The sequence below is a fragment of the Dromaius novaehollandiae genome, chromosome 4, assembly GCF_036370855.1.
Source record: "Dromaius novaehollandiae isolate bDroNov1 chromosome 4, bDroNov1.hap1, whole genome shotgun sequence".
Classification (NCBI taxonomy): domain Eukaryota; kingdom Metazoa; phylum Chordata; class Aves; order Casuariiformes; family Dromaiidae; genus Dromaius; species Dromaius novaehollandiae.
Genome location: NC_088101.1, coordinates 74601581 through 74622058, shown reverse-complemented (window position 1 = coordinate 74622058; position 20478 = coordinate 74601581). Strand labels below are relative to the sequence as shown.

Sequence of the window (20478 nt, the reverse complement as noted above, 5' to 3'; positions counted from 1 at the left end):
GAAGAACCTCAGGATTGCTTCACTGGGACTTAGTAAAATTCATCTTTGTAAAATTCAGCAAGCAATAGGATTGTTGAAAGGCTTTTGGTCACGCTGGCCATCAGGAAGGGGACCGCTGTATCACAAAGTCAGTGTAATCCTCCGTCAAATGTTGGACTTAATAGGAAACAGCAGAATCCAGGGATCTTAAATGAATGTGCTCTTTAGGAAGGATGCTTTTTCTTCTCACCCTTTTTGTGTGACAAGATCAATATCTCACTGGGGAACCCTTTCGATATAGAATATTTTGAATGAGCATACGACGAATAGTATTCTCTTGCCTACGCTTGGGATATAGGCAAAAGAGTTTTTCTGGTATAGTGAGTGATAAGTAGAACAAAGATCATTTGGGAATAAAATGTAGCTGTTTGATCCATTTGATAATTTCCATCTGGATGGCATTTGCTTCCCTCGCTGAAGAGAAGGGGAGCTGCCTATTTCTAGACAATCTGTTCAGTTTCTTTTGCATGAGAGGACAGTTTAGCAAATCCTTCCATATGGGCATACATTATTACATCTAACAAACATGTTGTTCATCTTTCATTTTATTCAGACCTTCTAAGTAGTCTTAATTCCTGGGTGGGTTGGAATGGGGCTTGAATATCTTTTTTTTTTTTTTTTCTTCCAGAAATCAATAAGGGGAGGGGAAAGGCCCATGTTGTTTTGTATATACAGGTGATAGTTAACTTTGTAAGATAAGAGCAGCTTTACTTGAGGGCAGGGAAAACAAGATCGCTATGAGCATAGCAGTATAGTCATTTCTCTGGGCCTGACAGTGCTGTGGAAATATAGGTCTTCAAGTCTAGCTCCCTGCCATCACGCGATCTGAGTCTTACAGTCTCTGTCATGAATTCAGCAAGCTCTCTCTCAGGCTTCCCTCTCCTGCAGAACAGAGAAATATTCTGAATGTCAAGTGAATCATTATAATCATAACCTCATCTTGGCTGACCAAAGGGAAACTATTATCTTCTTAATACGATGAGGTAACATTGGTTAATACTGCTTTTTTGCCACTGCAGTGGAACTACTGGCTCTTGTGAGTTTTCAGCAGTCTTTTCCTATTTTTCTTTTTTGTCTGAGGCAGCAGGGGTCCTTTGATTCGTTTGTTTTAAGAAGACTTGGAGATCAGAGGAGAAAGATCAGAGCTGCTTCACTCTGGTGCTCTGGGTAGACAGTAAAGCCCGCAGTCTGCACTGAACAAAATAGCATGACAGCCAGCCCTTAGGCACCAATGTTTTATCCTTGGAATAGTTTTATTTGGAGAGTGATTTATTTGGAGAGTGATTCTCTGTATCGTAATGGTTTAGGAAGTATTGCTGGTGTCTAAACCCTTTGCAAAAACTACTCAGACCTCCTCTTAATATTCCAGTGTATAAGAGCAGGAAGGAGCAGTAGGAATTGCTGTTCTGCTGGTTGTATTTTGAGAAGACAGGCCTATTTTCTTGGAGGTGGAAAAACAAGCTGGAAAACTTCTTCTTTTAGAAAACCCACGTGATACCATCCTGCAGAAACAGAGTAGGGTGTGATTGAATGGGGCCTAACGAAGGAAATGGTCAGAAATGAAGAAAATTAAGAAAACAAGCAGAGTCATCCCTGGCCATAGCTTTATGTTTTAGGGCCACACCTTCTTCATCATCATCTTGCTAGTAGTTTCTACATAGTGTTCATTTTGTCTTTTTCAGTTTAGTTCAACTTACTGGGCTCTTTCAGCAGTGAGTTTGGATTTTCCTATATCGCAGACAGCATCCGTAGTGGATACTGCTGTTCTAGATGTGCCCAGGCAGCTCATACAGAGGTTTATCCACAGAGTGCTTTTAAGTTAAAATAGCTTTTTTGTTGTTGATAATTATTTGCTCTGTCAGCAAAAGTTCGCACCCCAACATCAGATCCATGACAGCATGGACGGCTTCCAGTTGTGCTAATTCAGCATCACAGCTGCGATTTTAGCAGCAACCGCTCCATACCATTTTGCATCTGGAAGTGCTATTAATTTTAATCTTTATCAAACAGCTGTAAGGTAAACCCTCTAGCTTGCAAATACTTACATACTCTAAAGAAGTGTGTGAAAGATGATTGCAATCCAGTTTATGTGGAGGCTTATATAGATTCAGATAAATATCAGAGTTATGGCCTGGTTCTCAGGGGATCTTAGTGCACTTACATTCACCTATCTCACCAATGAGGCATGAATTTTTAGGATAGTTCACTTGGATTTCAATGCCTGTATTTTATTTTTATTATATCTGCTACTTGTTGGCTATGATCAGATGGGACACAAGTGATGTGAGAGGGGCCAAGCTCTGACTGTTTACCTTGTGGGCTTAAAGCAAGTCCAGGCCATGACACTCCTGTTTAGGATACGCAATCCAAAAGACCCCACAGGCAAAATTTTTAACTTCCAGAAAGGCTTTTGTTGTTGTTGTTGTTCTGTCCTTTACCAATATGCACCAAGAAACAGAGCTGTGTCCCGGGCAGGTAGTAGAAAGCACTCAGCTCTTTCACAGCCTGCCTCTGATCCACTTCCTACACGGGAATTGGGGCTCCCGCCAGAGCTTGGCTCCAGGTCCCCGAAGACAAGGTTTTGCTGGTACAGTGGAACCAGATCAGTCTCTCTCTGCTGAGAAGTTTTGAGCTTCCTTGTGGCTGGAAATAAAGGATTTAGCCTAAATTCCATGCTGGCTTGACCTGCCGTCTCCCTCAGGGGTGCTCCCAAGCTCTTGTGGTGGCAGAAGGATGACTGAAAAGAGTCTGGTGGGGTGCTGGTGATGTGAAATTTCATTATTCTTGAGGTTGTTAAGCCATAATGAAAAATGCTAGGGATTTAGGCCTAGCAGGCTGAGGGGACTAACTGTGTTTGTTTCGTCTGCACTTGAATCCCAGTTTCAGTTCTGATGATATTGTTTTATAAATCTGTACATATTCTTAACTCTTTAGCATGTATTTAGTTCTCCAGTGAAGCATAGCTAAAGCCAGAGGTATTGCAATTTGTGGTGAGGATTTGAACAGCTTCTTTCAGCAAGGAAGGGCTTTTTATACTGTTAAATGACACACCTCAGAAACAAATACTGTAAGTACTGTAATTGCTTGTCTTTCTTGGTGTTACTATTTCCAAGAAATGCTTTCAGTTTGTTGAAAGAGTATAGCGCTTTAGCACCAGAAATACTGTGGATCACCTTGTGTATGCTGCTCACGTAGTGATTATAAAGGGGCAGGGGAGATGTTTTTGATTAGATGTCTTTTGGGTGCAGTTTAGAAAGGCAATGTCATAAGATGCATTAGGCTATATTTTAAAAGACGGAAAGAGGAGGATGCGTAGTGTTGCTTTCTGTTCCCCAGAGTTTCAAGAATTCATGGCTGAGCTAGTTAATGCACACATTTTTCACGTGAAATTCAGTCTCATAATGCTTGGAGGCCTTTGTCTCTCCACTGTACACAGCCATGATTTAAAAAAAAAAAAAAAAGGAGGCTTCAAGTAGGTAGACTCAGAGCTGGTAGGATGAGCCAGTGATGTGTGCTGGGTACTCGGGGCGCGGGGAAGCACGTGTGCACGGCTGCCTGGAGCCCAGGTGCTGGAGGGCATCGTGGGGAGGGAGAGAGGAAATGGGTCAAAATGAAGGAACAGATGTTGTCTAGGCAGGAATTTGCATTCATTTTGTTTACTCACCTAGCTATCAAGGAAACCCTTTGAAAAAGAACATATGTTTTTGGCTGACAGTCTTTTTATAAGATTTAGCTATGACAAACATTATACTTTGTTTTCCATGGAGAGCGCTGATGTTTGTTACTGCTGTGTCACTTCAGTGATGGTTGGGGATTTTCCTCTTCTCTTTTTCTGATAGTAGCTTTCAGTGAGACAGAAATAATATCTGGTTGGCTAACATAGATTAAACAGCCCTTAGAGCTCTTTCTGTGCTCTCTAAGGTTTTATCCAGACAGATCTTGGCTGTTTCAATCCTGGTTGCGTGCGGCAGTTTCATCTGGCTAATATCTAAGACCTTAATGAGTTATTAAAGTGGACATCACCATTAAGAACTTATTTCATGTCTTTAAGGCCTTTTTTGCTTTGAGACGACAGAGGCTTCTGCTGGCAAACGGGGCTTGGTGCCAACTGCTGCTGCAGTGCTGCGGCTCCCAGGTCGGTGGCTTGCGGTGGGCAGGGACTCTGCCTGGCTGCAGAACACAGGAGCAATGGGGTGAGGGACAGGGCAACTCAGTACAGACTGAAGTCACCTGTGGAGCAGCTAACATCACTATTAAGTGGTTCAGAGGCGATTTGGAGCAATTTTGTTGTCTATTTCTTCCATATGCGTTCAGAACTGTAACAGTTTTATCTACGTGGCTGTTGCTGCTGATACAAATGAGGGGATGGAGCAAGGGGGACAAATACTCTGATCTTGCTCCTTCGGATGCCATTGGACTGACTGGTGAATGGATCAGTCAGTAGCCAGCTGTGGGGAGGTCCTGGTTTCTAGTACCTTTGCCACTACTCTAGGATCATCATTCACATAAGCACGTGCAAAACAGGAAAAAGATCAGGAAGAGCTGAAACGCAGAAAAGACATCAGGCTGAGGCAGGGCAACAGGCTGAGGAGCTGAGCTCTGTCAATAGACCAGTATAGAAGCAAAGTCACATCCTTTCAGCAAGTGAGTTACAGCTTTCAGATTATTGATGCAGTTGTTATAGGAGTAACTTCCTAAAAATTGGATTTATGCTTACAGAAGAGGTAATGTCCATGAAGTATTCTGCAGGTGTATACTAGGACACACCTAGGGAAGGCAAAAAGCCATTTTTTTATGCTTGTTTCTTGTGCTTAGAAAATGGAAATGTACTTTTGGATAGAAAAGGATGATCCATAAAAAATGAGACAGCAGCTGAGAGCAGATACATTGGGAAAAAGAATAGGGCAAATTGATACTCTCCAAGGCTTTAATCATTTGCAGCTCAAGACCAAAGCAAAGGTGGCATCTATTCATTCAGTAACCCTTAATGGATTTCTCATCCATTAGGTTGTCAAGTCTCTCTCCGAACCCACATAAACTTTTTGTATTTGCACTATGCCATGGAAAGGAGGCCCACAGCTTAACTACATGTTGAGAAACACTTTGTTAAGAACCTGTTACCACACCCTGTCTCTTGCAATTACTGCTTTCCCACTCCACTTAGATTTATTTTTACCCAAAATAAGAGTCTTCATTGTAGAGCGTACGATTTACACCAGAATTTACCTAGCGAACAGTGGCATTGTTAGCTGTTGGCTTTTGGAGCCAAATTTCCAAAGCCTTTTTGGGTCATATAACACAGAGTGAACATTTTTCAGCATTTTAAAAGTCCTAAAACCTTTCCTGTTCAAAACTGCTGGCTGTAATGTAGATGGCCACTCACTACTTTTTCTTTCTTTCTCTCTCTCTTTTTAGATAAGAAAATACACAGTGGGCCAATTCCAGAGCACAGCAAAAGCTTTTGGAGGTATGACTAATAGCATAAGCTATGTTACTTATCTGGAGTTGTTAGATAAATCAGACAATGATAGGTAGTGCGGAAGGTGGACTAACACAGGAAATAAGGGGGTACAGCTTGTTTTCTAGTCCAGATAAATTCTTCCATTTGAAATTTATCATGTTTCTGTCTCCTTTGTACAACTTTGGAGTACTTTTGTGCTCTGGAAATCCTCAGCCTCAAAAGTTATTGTTTCATTTTAATGCAAGCCAGTGACAAAGTGAATTTTGGGGTTATGGGAAAAACAGAATGAGAATCTCTTCCTGTCAGCTCGCTAAAGCTGTGTGTGCACAGTTAGTATCTCGTGTGATTCCTCCTGCTTTTTTGGCTGTTACCAGCTCTGCAATGAACTTTTAAAGCCAATGTCATTAGGTCTTTAAGTCCTATTTCTACTCCTATGTGGGGAAATCATAGTTCCGCTATTGAATGTTACGGCAGGCAGTCAGACTTTCCTGGTGAAGTGTTGTTTTTCTCAAATTGCTGTCCGGTGAATGTAGCAGCTTTTTTTTCAAACTTGATCTTTTTTTCTGTGCTCTACCATTACACCTGCTTCTTTTTATTTACAATTTTGTCTGTTAAATGAAAGTCCCCTTTCATTGAAGTAATCTACTACCAGGTGTGACTCAACATTTTGATGAAAATGATTTACATCCTGTGTAGCTAATGCAGAAGATGGTCACTAAGATGAGTAACTTTTAAAGTTTTTTCGATTCCCAAAATATAGAAATAATAGGGAAAATCACAGTATTAATAAAGAAGTGTTGATACTAGAAAGATATGCCCCTGTTCAACCAAAACATTTAAGCATATGCTGAAATTGCATTGTAACTTGAATGCTGTATTTGCCAGGGGCTTAACAATTGACTTACTAGTAAGAATTCAGTTGAAATGTTGCGCTGAACTGGGGACACAATGTTAAATTGGCTCCTCACTAAATTGGAGAAAAGCTCCAGCATCTGCATTTGTGCTATGTCAGTGATTTGAAAAGATAATGAACAAAGTATTCTTGCTGTATGTTTTTTGTTCTATCTTCAGGGACTGCTTTGCCAGTTGGTTTGTTCTACATTATTAAAACAGTGAGGAAAGGCAGCCTGCTGGTTAGTTTGGAGAGACCTGATGCTGAATTAGGACATAGCAATGTAACTTTCATTACAGGATAAAGGGTAGGTTTAATACAAATTAAAATTTAATGTCATATCTCAAAAGACATTAAATAACTTTTATATCATTGTCATGTTGCTTTTTCATATATGGGTATTTTCCTTTGAATGGAAAAAGATTGTATGTTAATTTTTAGATATGTTAATTTTCAAATACAGCTCATCGATCTTAAAACACTCAATAAAGTCAATATAACCATTTCTGATGACAAAGGCACATCTGACATTTTTTGCACAATGTTCACTGACATATAATCTATTGTGTTGCCTTCCCCCCAAAATTCAACAAACTAAGTAGAAAATTTATGTCATCAGGATAGTTTTAAAATCAGCTCTTTAAGTATCGTCTTAAGAATATTATGTTTTTAGTTGAAATACCAAATTTAATTATATTTCCTATTCACACTAGAAGGTTAGATTTCTAATTCTTGATTGGTTCTGGTCCAAAACTTGGGCTTAGACAGAGTAGTTAATAAAATCATTACAGAGACCCTGAATCTACTATTCTTATTCTGGGTTGTACGTTTTGTTGCTGAGTCATCCAGTTTTTTTCCAGTATTTATCTGTCTGCCTCTTACGAACTCCACAGTGCTTCCTTTGATCACATTCACAACCCTCATGCTCTTAAAGGTGGTTCTCCTTTCAGCATGCTTTTAAGGTACAGCAATTTAATCTTTTACTAAGGTACAGAGGGATTAAATAAATTGCCTAAGGTCTCGCATAGTCTGTAGCAAACCAGAGTATCAATCTGGTCTCCTAAATCCAGGGCTAGTTCACTAATCACTTGACTTTCTTATGTCAGGGAGGGACAGTTGAGAAATGAAGTGCTATCCAATGCAGAAAAATATAGTGAAGGCTGTCATGTAGTATTAATGGAAAACTGGTGTATTTATATTAAACAGATTAAATTCTTGTGAAAGGTGCCAGACTGATTGCCCTGAAGATGAAGAATTCCTATACTGATAAATACAATAGATATGATGATTTGCATTTTGTCTGAGTGTTTGCATTACTGTTAATGGGGGACACATGCTATTCCATTCACTATGGGAGATTATGGTTATCGGAGATTAAGATTATGAGTATTTCTTGCCCACCTGCTGCTTCACTTTTCCCTATCAGTGTCCCCTCGGGTCCCTCCCATTATGCCCCTCTCCCCATTTCGATTCCTCCAGGGACCCTGCAACATTCCTGGTCTTCCCTCCTATCCCCTAACAACTGGTTGGGCAAGAGACGGCACCTGCTGTAGCTCATTTGGGTATAGGTATGTGCTTATTTTAATTAGCACGTATGTGCTGACTAGCTCGCTAAAAGATCAAATGGTAACTGCTGGACTTGTGCGCTGCATTTTCTTTATGGGTGCGCGTGTCTGAGTGCTCTTTTCTGCCTAGCTTTTGTGGTTCTGCAGTTACTGGGAAAGGCAGACAAGTAGCCCAATACCACCAGTTTCATTTCCTAAAGAAACCAGGTATAAAAAAAAAAATTAAGAGGGAGACATATTTTGTTTATCACAGTCATCGATAAAACACAGTGGATGTTGTTGGTGAATAAGTTTGTAACGATCTCTTACAAAATTAGTTTACTTCACTAGGAGCATGTCACATAAATAAACCATTCAGGATAAGAGGAAGCTGTAAGTTTATGAAGAAAATTAATTTGCTATTGTTTGATAGCAGTAGTAGTAGTTCTGAGCTGTTACTTTCAGGAATAAATAACTAATTATCAAAGTGTTTTACTCATATAGGATCGTTTGCCTCTTTTTCTCTTACTGAAAAATGAAATCCCTTACCAATTAATCATTGAAAACTTTTTCCGTCATCCATATATAAACTCTCCATACATTAATTATCTTTATATGAATTTGAAAGATGCAATGTTAAGGACACACAGACTATTCTGCTACTGCTATCTGCAGTTAAAAGGGAGTGCTCTTAGCAGTGCTTCCACATCTTTCTATACATAATTAATTTTAAAGATATGCCATCATTTCCTTTTCCAGTTCTCTAAACATAGTCCCAGTGAGTGTAACATCACTACTTCTAGTCATTTTGTCATTTGGATTTATGCATGTATTATCTGAACTGACTTACAAACTTTTAAAGGGATATTGTATTTACCTTCTTATCTGAGGCTTGATCCTGGCTTATTAAAGACAATAGTAGACCTGTTTTCTTTATTCAGAACAGTTTCCATAATGCAATAAATTCCATAACTTGCAGTTTAAGGTAAGTGTCCCTGTATCTACATGCACATTTAGGAGCCATTCTTAAATTTAAATTATTTATATTATTTTATTTAAATTGTTCTTTGTGCCTCATTGTGTTAAGATACTAGTTTAAGAATTATTATTGCTCATTGTTACTCTGTGTTTTTATCTTTTTTATGGTCAGTGTTTACACTGTGGTACTCAGGAGAATTTTCTGCAAGTAAAAATTATAGTTTTGTAGCTGAAGCGCTTGCTCAGCATTATCCTAAGGGCTGATTCTTTGAGCAGTCCCCTTGACATCCGTTGCTTTTGGAGGATCAAGTTGCAGCTTGCCATAAAAAGGTGTAATTGAATCCGAATAGACTGAATTGAATTGACTAGATTGTAGATGTAGATACCAACTTAAAAGAGAATTTGGATATATCTGCATAGCCCCATGCAGAGGGGAACCGTCAGGACCATGTACCACTTCCTTTACTCAGGAAGCTTTAGGTCAACTCAGAGGCATTCCTGCAGCTTTCCGTAATGCAGGGCACAGGCAGACCAAGCTTGCTTCCGTCTTCCTATGGAAGACGGAAATGTACCTTTTGCTTAAACATAGAATGGAAGTTGCCTGAATGTCAAAGGCGTTAAATTATTTAAAGATGCTTGATCTAGTCGGTTACCTAAATATGGATGGAGGAAGGATGGGAGAAAGAGCAGTGACTGCAGGATTTAGCCTAATATAGTAAGCCTGGACTTTAAATTTTGAGATATAAGTTACTATCTCTGGTTGCCTTTGTGCACTCATTGGTGAGTCTGAATCTGAAGATGAGTTTGGAACTAGGTATTAGAAATCCCTGATAGGAAATTTCTAGTCACGCATGTGAATACCATAATTATGTTCTGGTCAGAGACACTTTTATGTGGTTCCTTTCTAAGCCTGTCAGAAAATCTGCTTATCATCTGAATCTGTTTAATCAAGTCATGATAAACAAAATATTATGAAACGTAGATCAGCCTTTAATAAGCACCTCAGACTTCACTACCATAAAAGGCAAATATCTCTCCTATATTAAATCATTTAAGCAAGTTGTGTTTCTTTCATCAACATTTTACCTGTTTTTCTATTGTGCCACAGTTATACACAGACAAGGAATTGCATGTCTGCTGCGAGTTCAGCAAGTACTGAGGTAACCCAAGTCTTTGTTGAAAGACATTATTTATTCTATAAATGTTTAATGCGGAGGAACTGTTGAACTGCATAATTTGATAGAGATGGGTGTGCTGTTCGCTGAATACTTCCAATGCTCTCATGCTTCCTGGTGTGTGATGTGCCTTCCTGGACACACACTAGCTTCTCCTGGGATTTGTGTGTCTCCTCCCAGCAACTCCTTCCAAAAATGCTAGCAGACACCAAGTCTTCGTAACTGGTGGGGTGAGACTAGATCAGTTTGCTCGTGGTGGTGTTTTTCCTGGTTAGGTTTTTCCATGCTCCTTGTTTGATCTGAATGCTGAGGCAGCTTCCGAGTCTGTTGTGGCAGCTCTTTAATAGCAGTTTCCAGTTGCTATTACAAGTACATCAAGATTGTATTTGTTTCTCTGACCTACTAAGAGAAGTTCACCCTGAATATTATTCAAAGCAAATTATGTGAAACAGTCATCCATGTAGCTTGACCTGTAAGTCCCTTTTTCCAGATGTTTTAACTATCTGTCATTACTTGATTCAGTCCATGGTCTCAAAATGCATTAGCTTATTTGACCTATTGTTTCTTCCTGTGAGTGCCTTGTACCTGTCCTTAAAAATTCAGTGGGGTAATTCTCCTACTGGAGATATTTGTTCCTTTCTCTGTCTTCCAGCCTATGTGTCGACCATATGTGGAGGTGATAGGAACATGATAAAGAATGTGGAAATGCCATAAACCATACAGCCATATGATAAATTAGTTCGTCTTGCACCTTTGGTCACTCCAGCTGATCTCTGTTCCATGTGGTTTTTCCAGCACTCTGTGCCACTGAGCAAAGACCTGCCATTAAAAAATACAATGTGCAAGATAAATGTTTACTTATTTCATGTGAAATTCTCCTCACAGATACAAATTGTTCCTTTGCGGGTCCTATAAAGAGGGCAAGATTCTCTCAAGAGTCATTAAATATAAACATTTTTGTGTCTGGGATAATTGTTAAAGTCCAGAATATTGCATTGTCTGCAATGGAAAGGGAGATGTTTTTCAGTGTGATTTAACACTTTGTTTCCTAAAAGACAGAGATGATAGACTTGAAATCATAATAATTTTTAGCATGAAAGAACTAATTTAAGTTTTAAAGAATTTCATGACTTTTGTGAGTTCCTGGCAGCAGAAGTCCAGATGCAAATCCTAGAACGGTGATGCTATGAAGTGCTTTGGCAAAAATATATTTTGAACACTTCTAAAGAATGACAAATAGAGAATAAGAGATTTAATTGGTAAGAATTTAGGAAGACCTCACAAGTGGTCTTACACTCCTGAGTAACGTAACTATTCCAAAATCAATGATTAAAACCCTATGCTATTTCTCCTCTACGTCCCATATCATGCATACACTATACACAAAGTACTGCATCCTCTGCTGCTGCAAACAGGTAAAACTCCTTTCAAGTCAAAGGAGACGTGTACATTTATTCCAGCAGAAAGCTTGGTCTACTGATGTATCAGTAAACAGTGCATAGTGAATAATATTGCTAAAAAGGTTGTATGAAATATTAAATCATTTTGTAACTAATGTTTCCTCTCTTTGCAGACCATCTTAGAAAATCCTGATCTCTCTGTACCATTTCAAATCAGTGTTTCTGGCTTGCATTCTCAGAAGATGTGTGTTCAATTCAGTTGTTGGAAAGAAGTGCCATTGCTTGCAACTCACTTTTGCTCTGAAAAGTGACGACCTGTTGCCAGCTCCTGTAAGGCAGTAGCAACCAGAAGCACTGCTCTCTTCACGTGAAAGTGAATATTGGTATTTATCCTCTGAGTGTCTCTGCTTGAATCCTTGCTATTGTTTCAAAAACATCTTTAACTTAAATATATGCATGTTCTAATAGGGAGACACTCTTATACGAAAGAACCTATAAAGGGTCAATAGTACATTAAAGTAACTGCAGAAATGCAAAGCATGTTACTGCTACCTTTTTTACTGAAGCATCTGTTTGTGGTTCATGACTAGATATCATATATCTGGGTGAAGAGAGTTTCAGTATCTGGTTAAAGGCAAGTTACAGTCAACAGCAGATGGAGTTGGAGCTAGGATTAATTGTAAGGAAAGTGAGAGCCAAGGGTGTTTGGTTTCAATATTAAGGATCGAATCTCCTGCCCTGGTTAATGCTGAGATATTTGGAGATTTGATACAGATTGATAAGGAGATTACCAGAGTGGGGAGATAAAGAACAACCTCAGATCACCTGATTAGGACCTGATTTTATTCACTGTAACATGGAAAGACTGTTAGTAATGGCACGATAGAAGTGTGCTCAGGTGTGGAGACATTCACTTTGAGAAATTAGGAAAACTGATATCTAAAGACTTGTGGGTTGGAAACACAGGGAGTTAAAAGTTTGGAGGATCTTCTGAAACTTTGTTAAGAAAGTACAACTTCTGTTAGGGAGGAAAGTAAGAGGCAGAACATTACGTATCAGTGAAGAGTGGAGAGAAACACAGGCTGGGTAGAGAATGTCTTTCAAATGGAGATTTGAGTCAGGACCTTCGACGCTGGATCTGGAAAAGTCATCAGGTTCCTGCAGGGCATGAAGGAAGAGAGTTAAAAGATGAGATTTTCTCACCAAGGAAATCTGGTCTGTGAGATACGGCATCTGAGTTTGACTGTGGGTTTTGCTGCAGCACTCTTATGCAGCACTGGCCACCCAGAGATGTCTCCCTTACCTGAAAATTATGCATTATAGACGTCCTGGAATGCAAAAGGAAGCAATAAGTGCCTGCTGTTACATGTCCCTGTGTGCATAGGCTGACATCAATAACTAACAATGGTCGTTTAAATGTTCTTATTGGATTTGTTTTTGAAATTGTCTGTAGTGCACCTCTTGTGCTTTTGAAATGCCATAAAGCCAGCCCTTCAGCAGGAGGGAGCTATGGAAGTTCCCTTTAGCTTAAAAAATACATACAGCACTGTAACTTTTATCTATAAATAGATATTGGGGTCTAAAGGTGATTTTTACCCAGATCAGAGATTAAGTGTTCAGCTGTGAACACCCTTTATCATGTTCCCTTCTTGCTGTTGTCCTCTCTACAGAGAGGAGATCCTCCAATTTATCACTCCTAGACATGCCTCCCCATGTTAAGTATCTCTGCAAAGCCTGTGTCCTGGGTGCAGAGTCCTGGGGTTGTGCTGGCTGGGCTGTAAGTCTCCGCGTAAATGAAATCAATCATGCTTTTTGATTAAAAATGCAACATGTATTTACTCCTTTGAAACACAACCTTGGTTTGGTTTTGCTTTTAATCTTCGAAATCAGAACAGGAAAACTGTTCATTTCACACAGTTGCAGGCATCATATTACCCTTAGTGACAAATCTGACGAAATAAAAGGAGATAACTTTGATCAAAACAAATGAGAGGGATGTTTTACTTGCTTATGCTGTACAATAGTCAAAGCGAGATAGTCTTACTCAGCTAACCGTAAGCACACAGTGAATCTTGGGTGTTTATTTCCACACAATGGATTCTGCAAGTTTGTTAGGTTTAATTTTGCTTTGTAATTAACGTTTGTAATGCTTTAATCAAAACTCGTCACACAAGATCTTTAAAGTCTCTGATTATATTCAATAGTTTATTCAACAGAAGCAGTTTTAAGATTAAAAAAAGATAGTAGTTTGAGACCCTTTTTTAGCAGAGGTCTCATCTGAGCTATGTCAGATCATACTGACCACTGTCTTGGAAAGAGAAGCTAAGAAATATATATTTACATTAATTGTAGCAACATGGGTTTTGCTTTTAGCTATAGTAGATTGAATATTTTTCTGGTGGAAATGTATTTTTTTTTGTCAGGGTGTGTCCTTAAAATGTATACAAGTGCATATGACACTGTGTACACAGTGCAGCTTACTAATGATTCCCCTGTTCCCAGGTTTTCAGAACCAGGTTGCGAGGGGAAAGGTCTGCAGTGCCAAATTTACAAAGGTATGTAGGTAGATGGCCAGCTGGTATATAAAAGTTTCTGCATGCTGGAAGTCCTTAATTTGCATTCAAACTGGATGAGTTGCCCTGAAATGAAATTCCTGGTCATCCTCTCCTTGCTATGCCTTGGTTACTGTTGTGCAGGGGGAGGGCAAAATAGATTCCTGTTAGACTGAATCTAAACTGGAAAACAGTCTCCAGCTGCTAATGGCTTTCAGTCCATGGGACCAGACCAAAGGTACCCTGAAGTCATCCCCCCAGACCCATACAGTGTGGCTACTGGGTCCTCAACACCAGCTGTGTTGTTCTGTTAATCTGCTCCTATTGCATTTCATTACTTGCTAATGTAAACATAGCCATTACTGAAATGCAAGGGAATTCAATGCTTTAACTGACTTTTGCATGTTTCTGTAAATCACCTAAGGTACCTTTGAACACCTCAGTAGGTCAGGCTTTATCACAAAAAACTCATTTTCAGTGCTCTTTACCAAAATATAAAAAAAATTACTAAACAAAAATGTATTTCCTTGCTTCTAAATATGTTTCACAAAATAGAAAATACCTTTAAAAACAGGTATCTGCTAAAAAAATATTAAAATAATAAACAGTGTAATCAGGTACCTTTCAGATGGTTGTAAACACATGGTCTTTGTTCTCATGAACATGCAATCTAGAAAAGCTGTGGTAACTTTGCACCAAAAGGTTATTTTCTGTTAATGGTTTATTAAATACTTACTTGCATGCTGTTAATAGCAATAAAATAGCTCCTGCTAAAGTCAATAGCTATAGTTCACTTCAGTTTGGCAGAATGAATACACACACAATTTCCTTCTTACTTGAGGTACTATTCATAAAACATTCGACTTTTATCCTTTGCACATAAGTAGAGACTCCTGAGAGACCTGCAGCTTTAACAGCAGGAGCACTCCACAGTATCTCTGGTTGCAAAACCACTTTAATCTGGAGGTCACAAACAGGAGAGATTAATGGCTTCAATTTGGACACATTCAGCCAAGTGCCACATTCATTCTTTAGCAAAGATAGAAAGGACATGATTACTTTGGAATTAAGAAAGAAAATACTGACTTGGTTCATGATCTTAAAATGCATTCTTATTTACCTTAAGATATTTTTAATATCACCATAGAGATAGGAATATGCTAGTACAATGTAGTCCCATATCAGCAAAACTGCTTAAATATATGATTAACTTTAAGCATAAGATGAAATTTCGTGAACTGCAATAGCAAAAAATGTATGCACATAATTAAAGTTATAGGTAAACTGATGACTTAAGCAGGTGTTTAAACATTAGAGTAGTTTTTACATCTATTTAATGTTAAGTGATTTGACTGATGGACTCCAAGTCTACCACCTCCCTTTAGCTAGAGAAGGTTTTGAACTAGCCATTGTACAAAATAGAAGTAATGTTATAAAACTTTGTAGTAGAAGGAATGAGCAAAAAGATACAGGAGTTCATACCCTACAAAGGAGAGAGATTAAAGAAGGAAGAAGCATTTTAAATATAGTACTAGTAGTAGTTAGATTTAAATGTACATTTTAAAAATCTCTTGAAAATGTAAGTTTAAAGGATTGTTTGAAAGTGTCTGAGCTGGACACAGTCTGGTCCTATCATCAGGCACGCTCACCTGGTGATCCGTGACATGGTGACTGAGCGCTGCAGCTCTCATGGTCGTGGTTTGATGTCTGCAGTGCCCTGAAGCCCTGAGAGAGCTTCAACCCATAGTGTTCAGCCCCGTGCATATGTGTAACGGACTGGTCCTGAAGAAACCTCTGATCCAAACAGGAGCAGTACAGCCCAAGAGTGAGAGATTTCATTATTTTTACAAGGAGACAACTGAGACGTAGGGAGGCCAGGTGACTTCCCCAACATTTCACAAGAAGTCTGTGGAGGAGAAAGAAGCTGAAGCCAGTTTCCCAGTGCTTTAAACACTAGATTAGATGCAAGAATGATCTGCAAAGTCATTCTTCCAATGCAGACGGCATCTTAGCGTCATTATTTGTCAACACAAGTGTTGGTGAGTTGGAAAAAGACCCAGTGTTTGCAACACTAGAGGCTTTCATTGGACATGTTTTTAGATAGATATATCTCAAATTTTATATTCTTCTGGACTAGTTTTGTCAACAAAAGTGACTGAATCCTTTGGCACAAAAATAGTTTATGAAAGGGTTAGGCTGAACTTTGATACATCTGCTGTGGATATTTTTCCTTATTCTTTGTGGTGTTGTTTAAGGACTATTTGACTCTTTTCTGCAGAAAGTGAGAGAGACAGGAAAGGATTCCAAGGAAGGTTGCAGAAATGATGTTGATATAGTTTAAGTGATAACTTCCATGCTGTCCTCTTTAATGAAACCTTTTTTTGAGTCAGTTAAAAGGAAAGGTTTAGAAAGCAGGAAGGTGCAAAGAGGTGAAGAGAACTGATGTATGGTCATATTAGCTAAGGAGATGTAATATTCTCTTCCAAAAGCACGAGGAAATGCAATGGTAATAGGCCCAGAAAACCTCATTTTTCTGTTGCTCTAGGAGTGAAGGCAGATTTTTTTTTCCTTGGTAGTTGATATGGGTGTTGCAAAAAGTGGAGCCTTAGACTTTTCTGTACATTAACTCTTGACATGACATTGCAACCAGGAAAAGCTAAGCACCATTCTGTCCTTTGTGACAGTGTGACATACTCAACACTTTTTAAACAAGGCCATTTAAATATAGCTGATAGGCTGAGGAAGGCAAGTTTTACAAATTGTACCTAAAAGCCTTAAAATATCAAAGAGAAATAAGTCTAAATGTTACAAGTGTGAAGTTAGGCACATGGCGTGATGGTGTTTGGATTGGTGCCAATTATGCAAGTTGAGGCAATTAGGTAGAACTCTATTAATACTGGGAAAGCAAGTGGATGGAACCAATTTAACCAGTTCTGAGCTCTTCCCTCCCCAGCCTTACCTAAATATCTTTGAAACTGGTGTTTTTTTTCTGCAAAATGGCTGTGGACTAGTAAAGGTAAATTTATTACCGAGCTTGTGAAGGCCTATCTTTCCTATACTGTTTACACCTGGCTATAGAAGCAGTAAAACTAAAATGGTCAAATACACAACATATACAAGCTCTTAGTTAGCTAGATCACCCACAGTAAGAAATCTAATAAAGCAAAAACCAAAACCAAAACACCCCCTCGCCTCAACCCTGAAAGTATCCCACCTGTCCATTGGATGACAGAGCTATTCAGTCCAAGAATCCCTTAAGCCCATGTCTGCCTTATGAGACTCCAGGGGCAAAAAGCTTCTGTGTTTTGTGTCAAGACTGCAGTGATAGAATATTCCTACAGTGGATTTAGTTCATCCCCGGCAGTTACTCCATTGATATTGGTGGCTTTTTTACAGTATATTGCTTTGAGGCACAGCACTTTGAAGCTCAGTTTCCCTCCTTCCTGCAGATAGAAAAATAATCCTACTGCCTTTGGGAAAAGGAGTTGGCTCAGAGAAGAATTATATTAGCATAACATATATAAGAAAAAGGAACTGGTGTGAGAGAGGACAATGAACATCTGATTTCTTGTCTCATGGAGACAGAGCCTCATGTCTGTATGGAAGGTCACCATGTGACTCATGCTACTTCACTTGAGAGTTAACTTGAAACCCCACTCGTGTGTGTTTTGCTTGTACGGTTACTACGAACAAGAGTTTCTTGCGTGTCCTGGCACTGACACAGTTAAATAATAGCCAGAGAGAGTTAGCCATGCCTTTCTGATCTAAGATCATGTGTGTACACTCAAGCACTTTGTACAGTGGTAATGAAGGAATAGCAGACAAAAACTATGCAGGCAGTCTGTCATTCTTATAGCAGTTGAATGTGTACTGTAATGACACTCCAGCAAAGGAAAGAAAAAACAATAATAATTTCACTTCCCTGCTATCTCCCTCCAAAGTGCGTTTCCTTCGAGTCACTGTCCTGGTTGTGTGAGTAGCGTTTGTCCAGTCCTGGGTTGAGGAGCAACATCATCTGTTTGTGTGCTGAAGAACTGTCAAGCAAACTTAAATTTTATTTTGATGTGTTACGAACTTGTAGTATACTGCTGGCAGGCAAGTCATTAATTGAATGCATGTCAGTGACTTAAAAAAAAAAAAAACTAAGTAGATTAAAATCAAATGCAAATTAAAGTGAAAAAAATGATCTCTGTGCTTAATATTCTGTGAGCTAGATAACTAGTTCTGAATTTTCTTATTTCAAATATTGTGGAAATGTACGTAATCTGCAAATCTGGTTTAGAACTCTAGCTCCTAACAAGGTGCTAATAATTTGGTCAGCCATATTGTAAAATATGCATTAGTCTGTGGACTTTGTGAAGTAGTTTAACTGCATGCTAAACTGAAAATAAAGAAGAAACAGCATATTTGAATAAGATTGTCTTAATATTTTGTATCACTGACTGGAGATTAACATTTAAAAGTAAACATGTTTCAAAGAAGGGATGAAATGGGATAAATGTGACATCGTGAGTATAGTAGATAATAATTTCGTAGACCATTAATCTTTACAATTTCCTATTTGAGGCTACAAATACATAAATTCAGCGATCAGCTCTTTGCTGCTATCTTGATTATGCAGGTCACACAGAGGTTGCTATAGTAACCTTGCTTTAGTGACAGTGAGGAGTCTGGCTATCTATATAAATAAAATAATCAAGGGGTGTTTGCAACCAATGACTTGATTAATGTAAGGCTTAGGTTCACTGAATGAGTACCTAGTCCCTTGTGGATTAGGCCCTTGGCTTGTGGAGTATGAGAAAAGGCTGACGCTGGAAGCCAATTTCATGTGGAACAAGTTAGTAGTTACAAAGGTGCTATTCACTGCAAACGCCCTTACAGTATGGCATATTATTTTTGTTTCTTGCAGTCTACAACTACACCATCAGAAGGCAGTGCCAGTATTGACCCCATGTGTGAACTTGCCCTCAGGGAAGGAGATGTGGTTTGGGTATTTGGAAAACCAAGGAAGGACGGTTTCTGTGAAGCTGAAGTAAGTCTAAGTTGTTAAATACAATTGTTAAGTACACAGCCCAATACTAGCAGAGACTAGGCAACTTCTTTCAGAGAAAAGACTGCATTTCACAGTGGTTAGATAACAGCAATAATTTGATGGTGATGCTGATCTATCACAGGGACATGTACTGATGGTAAAAGAATGAGAAATTTTAAGTGGGAAGAAGTAGAAGATTTTGGAATCGGATTGCCTCTGAAACCGAGCTGAGGGTTTCTGACAGTTACTCTGGTGGTGTGAACCCCAGGTATTTGGGTACACAGAGGACCTGTGTGAACTCTTCAGGGAAAAAGCTATAATTTATGTTGTAGTTTTTCCCATAGTGAGGAAACTCACTATAGGAGTGAGTTTCTTTTACTGGGCCTCCTCATTCTGTGAAACTTGTAGGACCTTTGAGGCTTTTTGCCAAAGCTGGTTTTAGTTAAATGTGGCCACTGGTTTCAAAACGGAGGGAGGCCGGTACAGATGGATCCAGTAGTTACGAGTGCTCTGTTTCCATTGGAAACCAAGCCTAAAAAGTACTCGTGTGGCCACAGCTCAGCTGTGCTACCAATTGAAGTTTCAGGCTAAGCCTGTGAAATAACACTCGAGTCTAAGCCATCGAAATAAAAAAAAGAGTTAAAGTTGTAGTCTCTTGTGAGCCTTCTTTCAGTCTTCTGTTCTACGAAGAAAACCTCTCATTCCTTTAGAAGGGTCCCAGCTCTTTTCTTTTTGTCTTGCCCTGAAAAGCCAGATCAGTTTTGTGACTTGCTTTGTTGAGACTGTCAGCCTGCTCCCTGAGAGAGCCTAGCACGGTAGTGACAGCTTTCCACGGGGAAAAGGAAAAGAACGATTCTGCATCAGCAATTCAATTTGTATTGCTTTCCTTCCCTCCTTCCCAGTACAAAGGTTGGTTTGTTTGTGCTCAAGATCCTACTAAAAAAGTTTGGCTGTGAAATGAGCCCTCCTCTGGAAAAGAGGGAAGGGGTAGAGCACATGGCTTGTGGCTGCTGGAGACAAACTCCTACCCACCCCCTCCGCCGGTTCTCACACTAAAAATGGCTTTAGCGTTAGCTGGTTATTGTATTGTGCCACACAGCTGCAGAGCGGCTAGTAAGACAGCAGTTGTTTTCTTCTGAGTTCTTGACAAAAATAATCTTGTGATATGATTAGATAGGAGAGGACTTGAAAGAACAGAAAAGGTACTTTCCTCTCATTTGTGGGATATAAGAAATGGCAGGGTATTTGTATTTTGCTTACATTGATATTTGCTTCGGTTCCGAATTTTAGGTGCTGTCAGAAGGATGAGAGAGAGGTGGAATAGTTAACCCTATAGAGAGACGATCATTACTTGAGCAGAATGAATAACATTAGACATATTTAAAACAAAAAATATCCCAGTGGT

General features: G+C 39.1%; 1 protein-coding gene across 1 annotated transcript in view; it reads left to right on the top strand.

Moving 5' to 3' along the window:
- Positions 1 to 20478, top strand: part of C4H4orf50 (chromosome 4 C4orf50 homolog) — an 86165-nt gene that overhangs the window by 45134 nt on the left and 20553 nt on the right. Inside the window, exons 16-21 of the mRNA XM_064511754.1 lie at positions 5455 to 5506; positions 6572 to 6699; positions 10023 to 10074; positions 11663 to 11872; positions 13992 to 14044; positions 18951 to 19073. The gene's annotated coding sequence lies outside the window, so the exon portion shown is untranslated. The remainder of the gene's footprint in view (positions 1 to 5454; positions 5507 to 6571; positions 6700 to 10022; positions 10075 to 11662; positions 11873 to 13991; positions 14045 to 18950; positions 19074 to 20478) is intronic.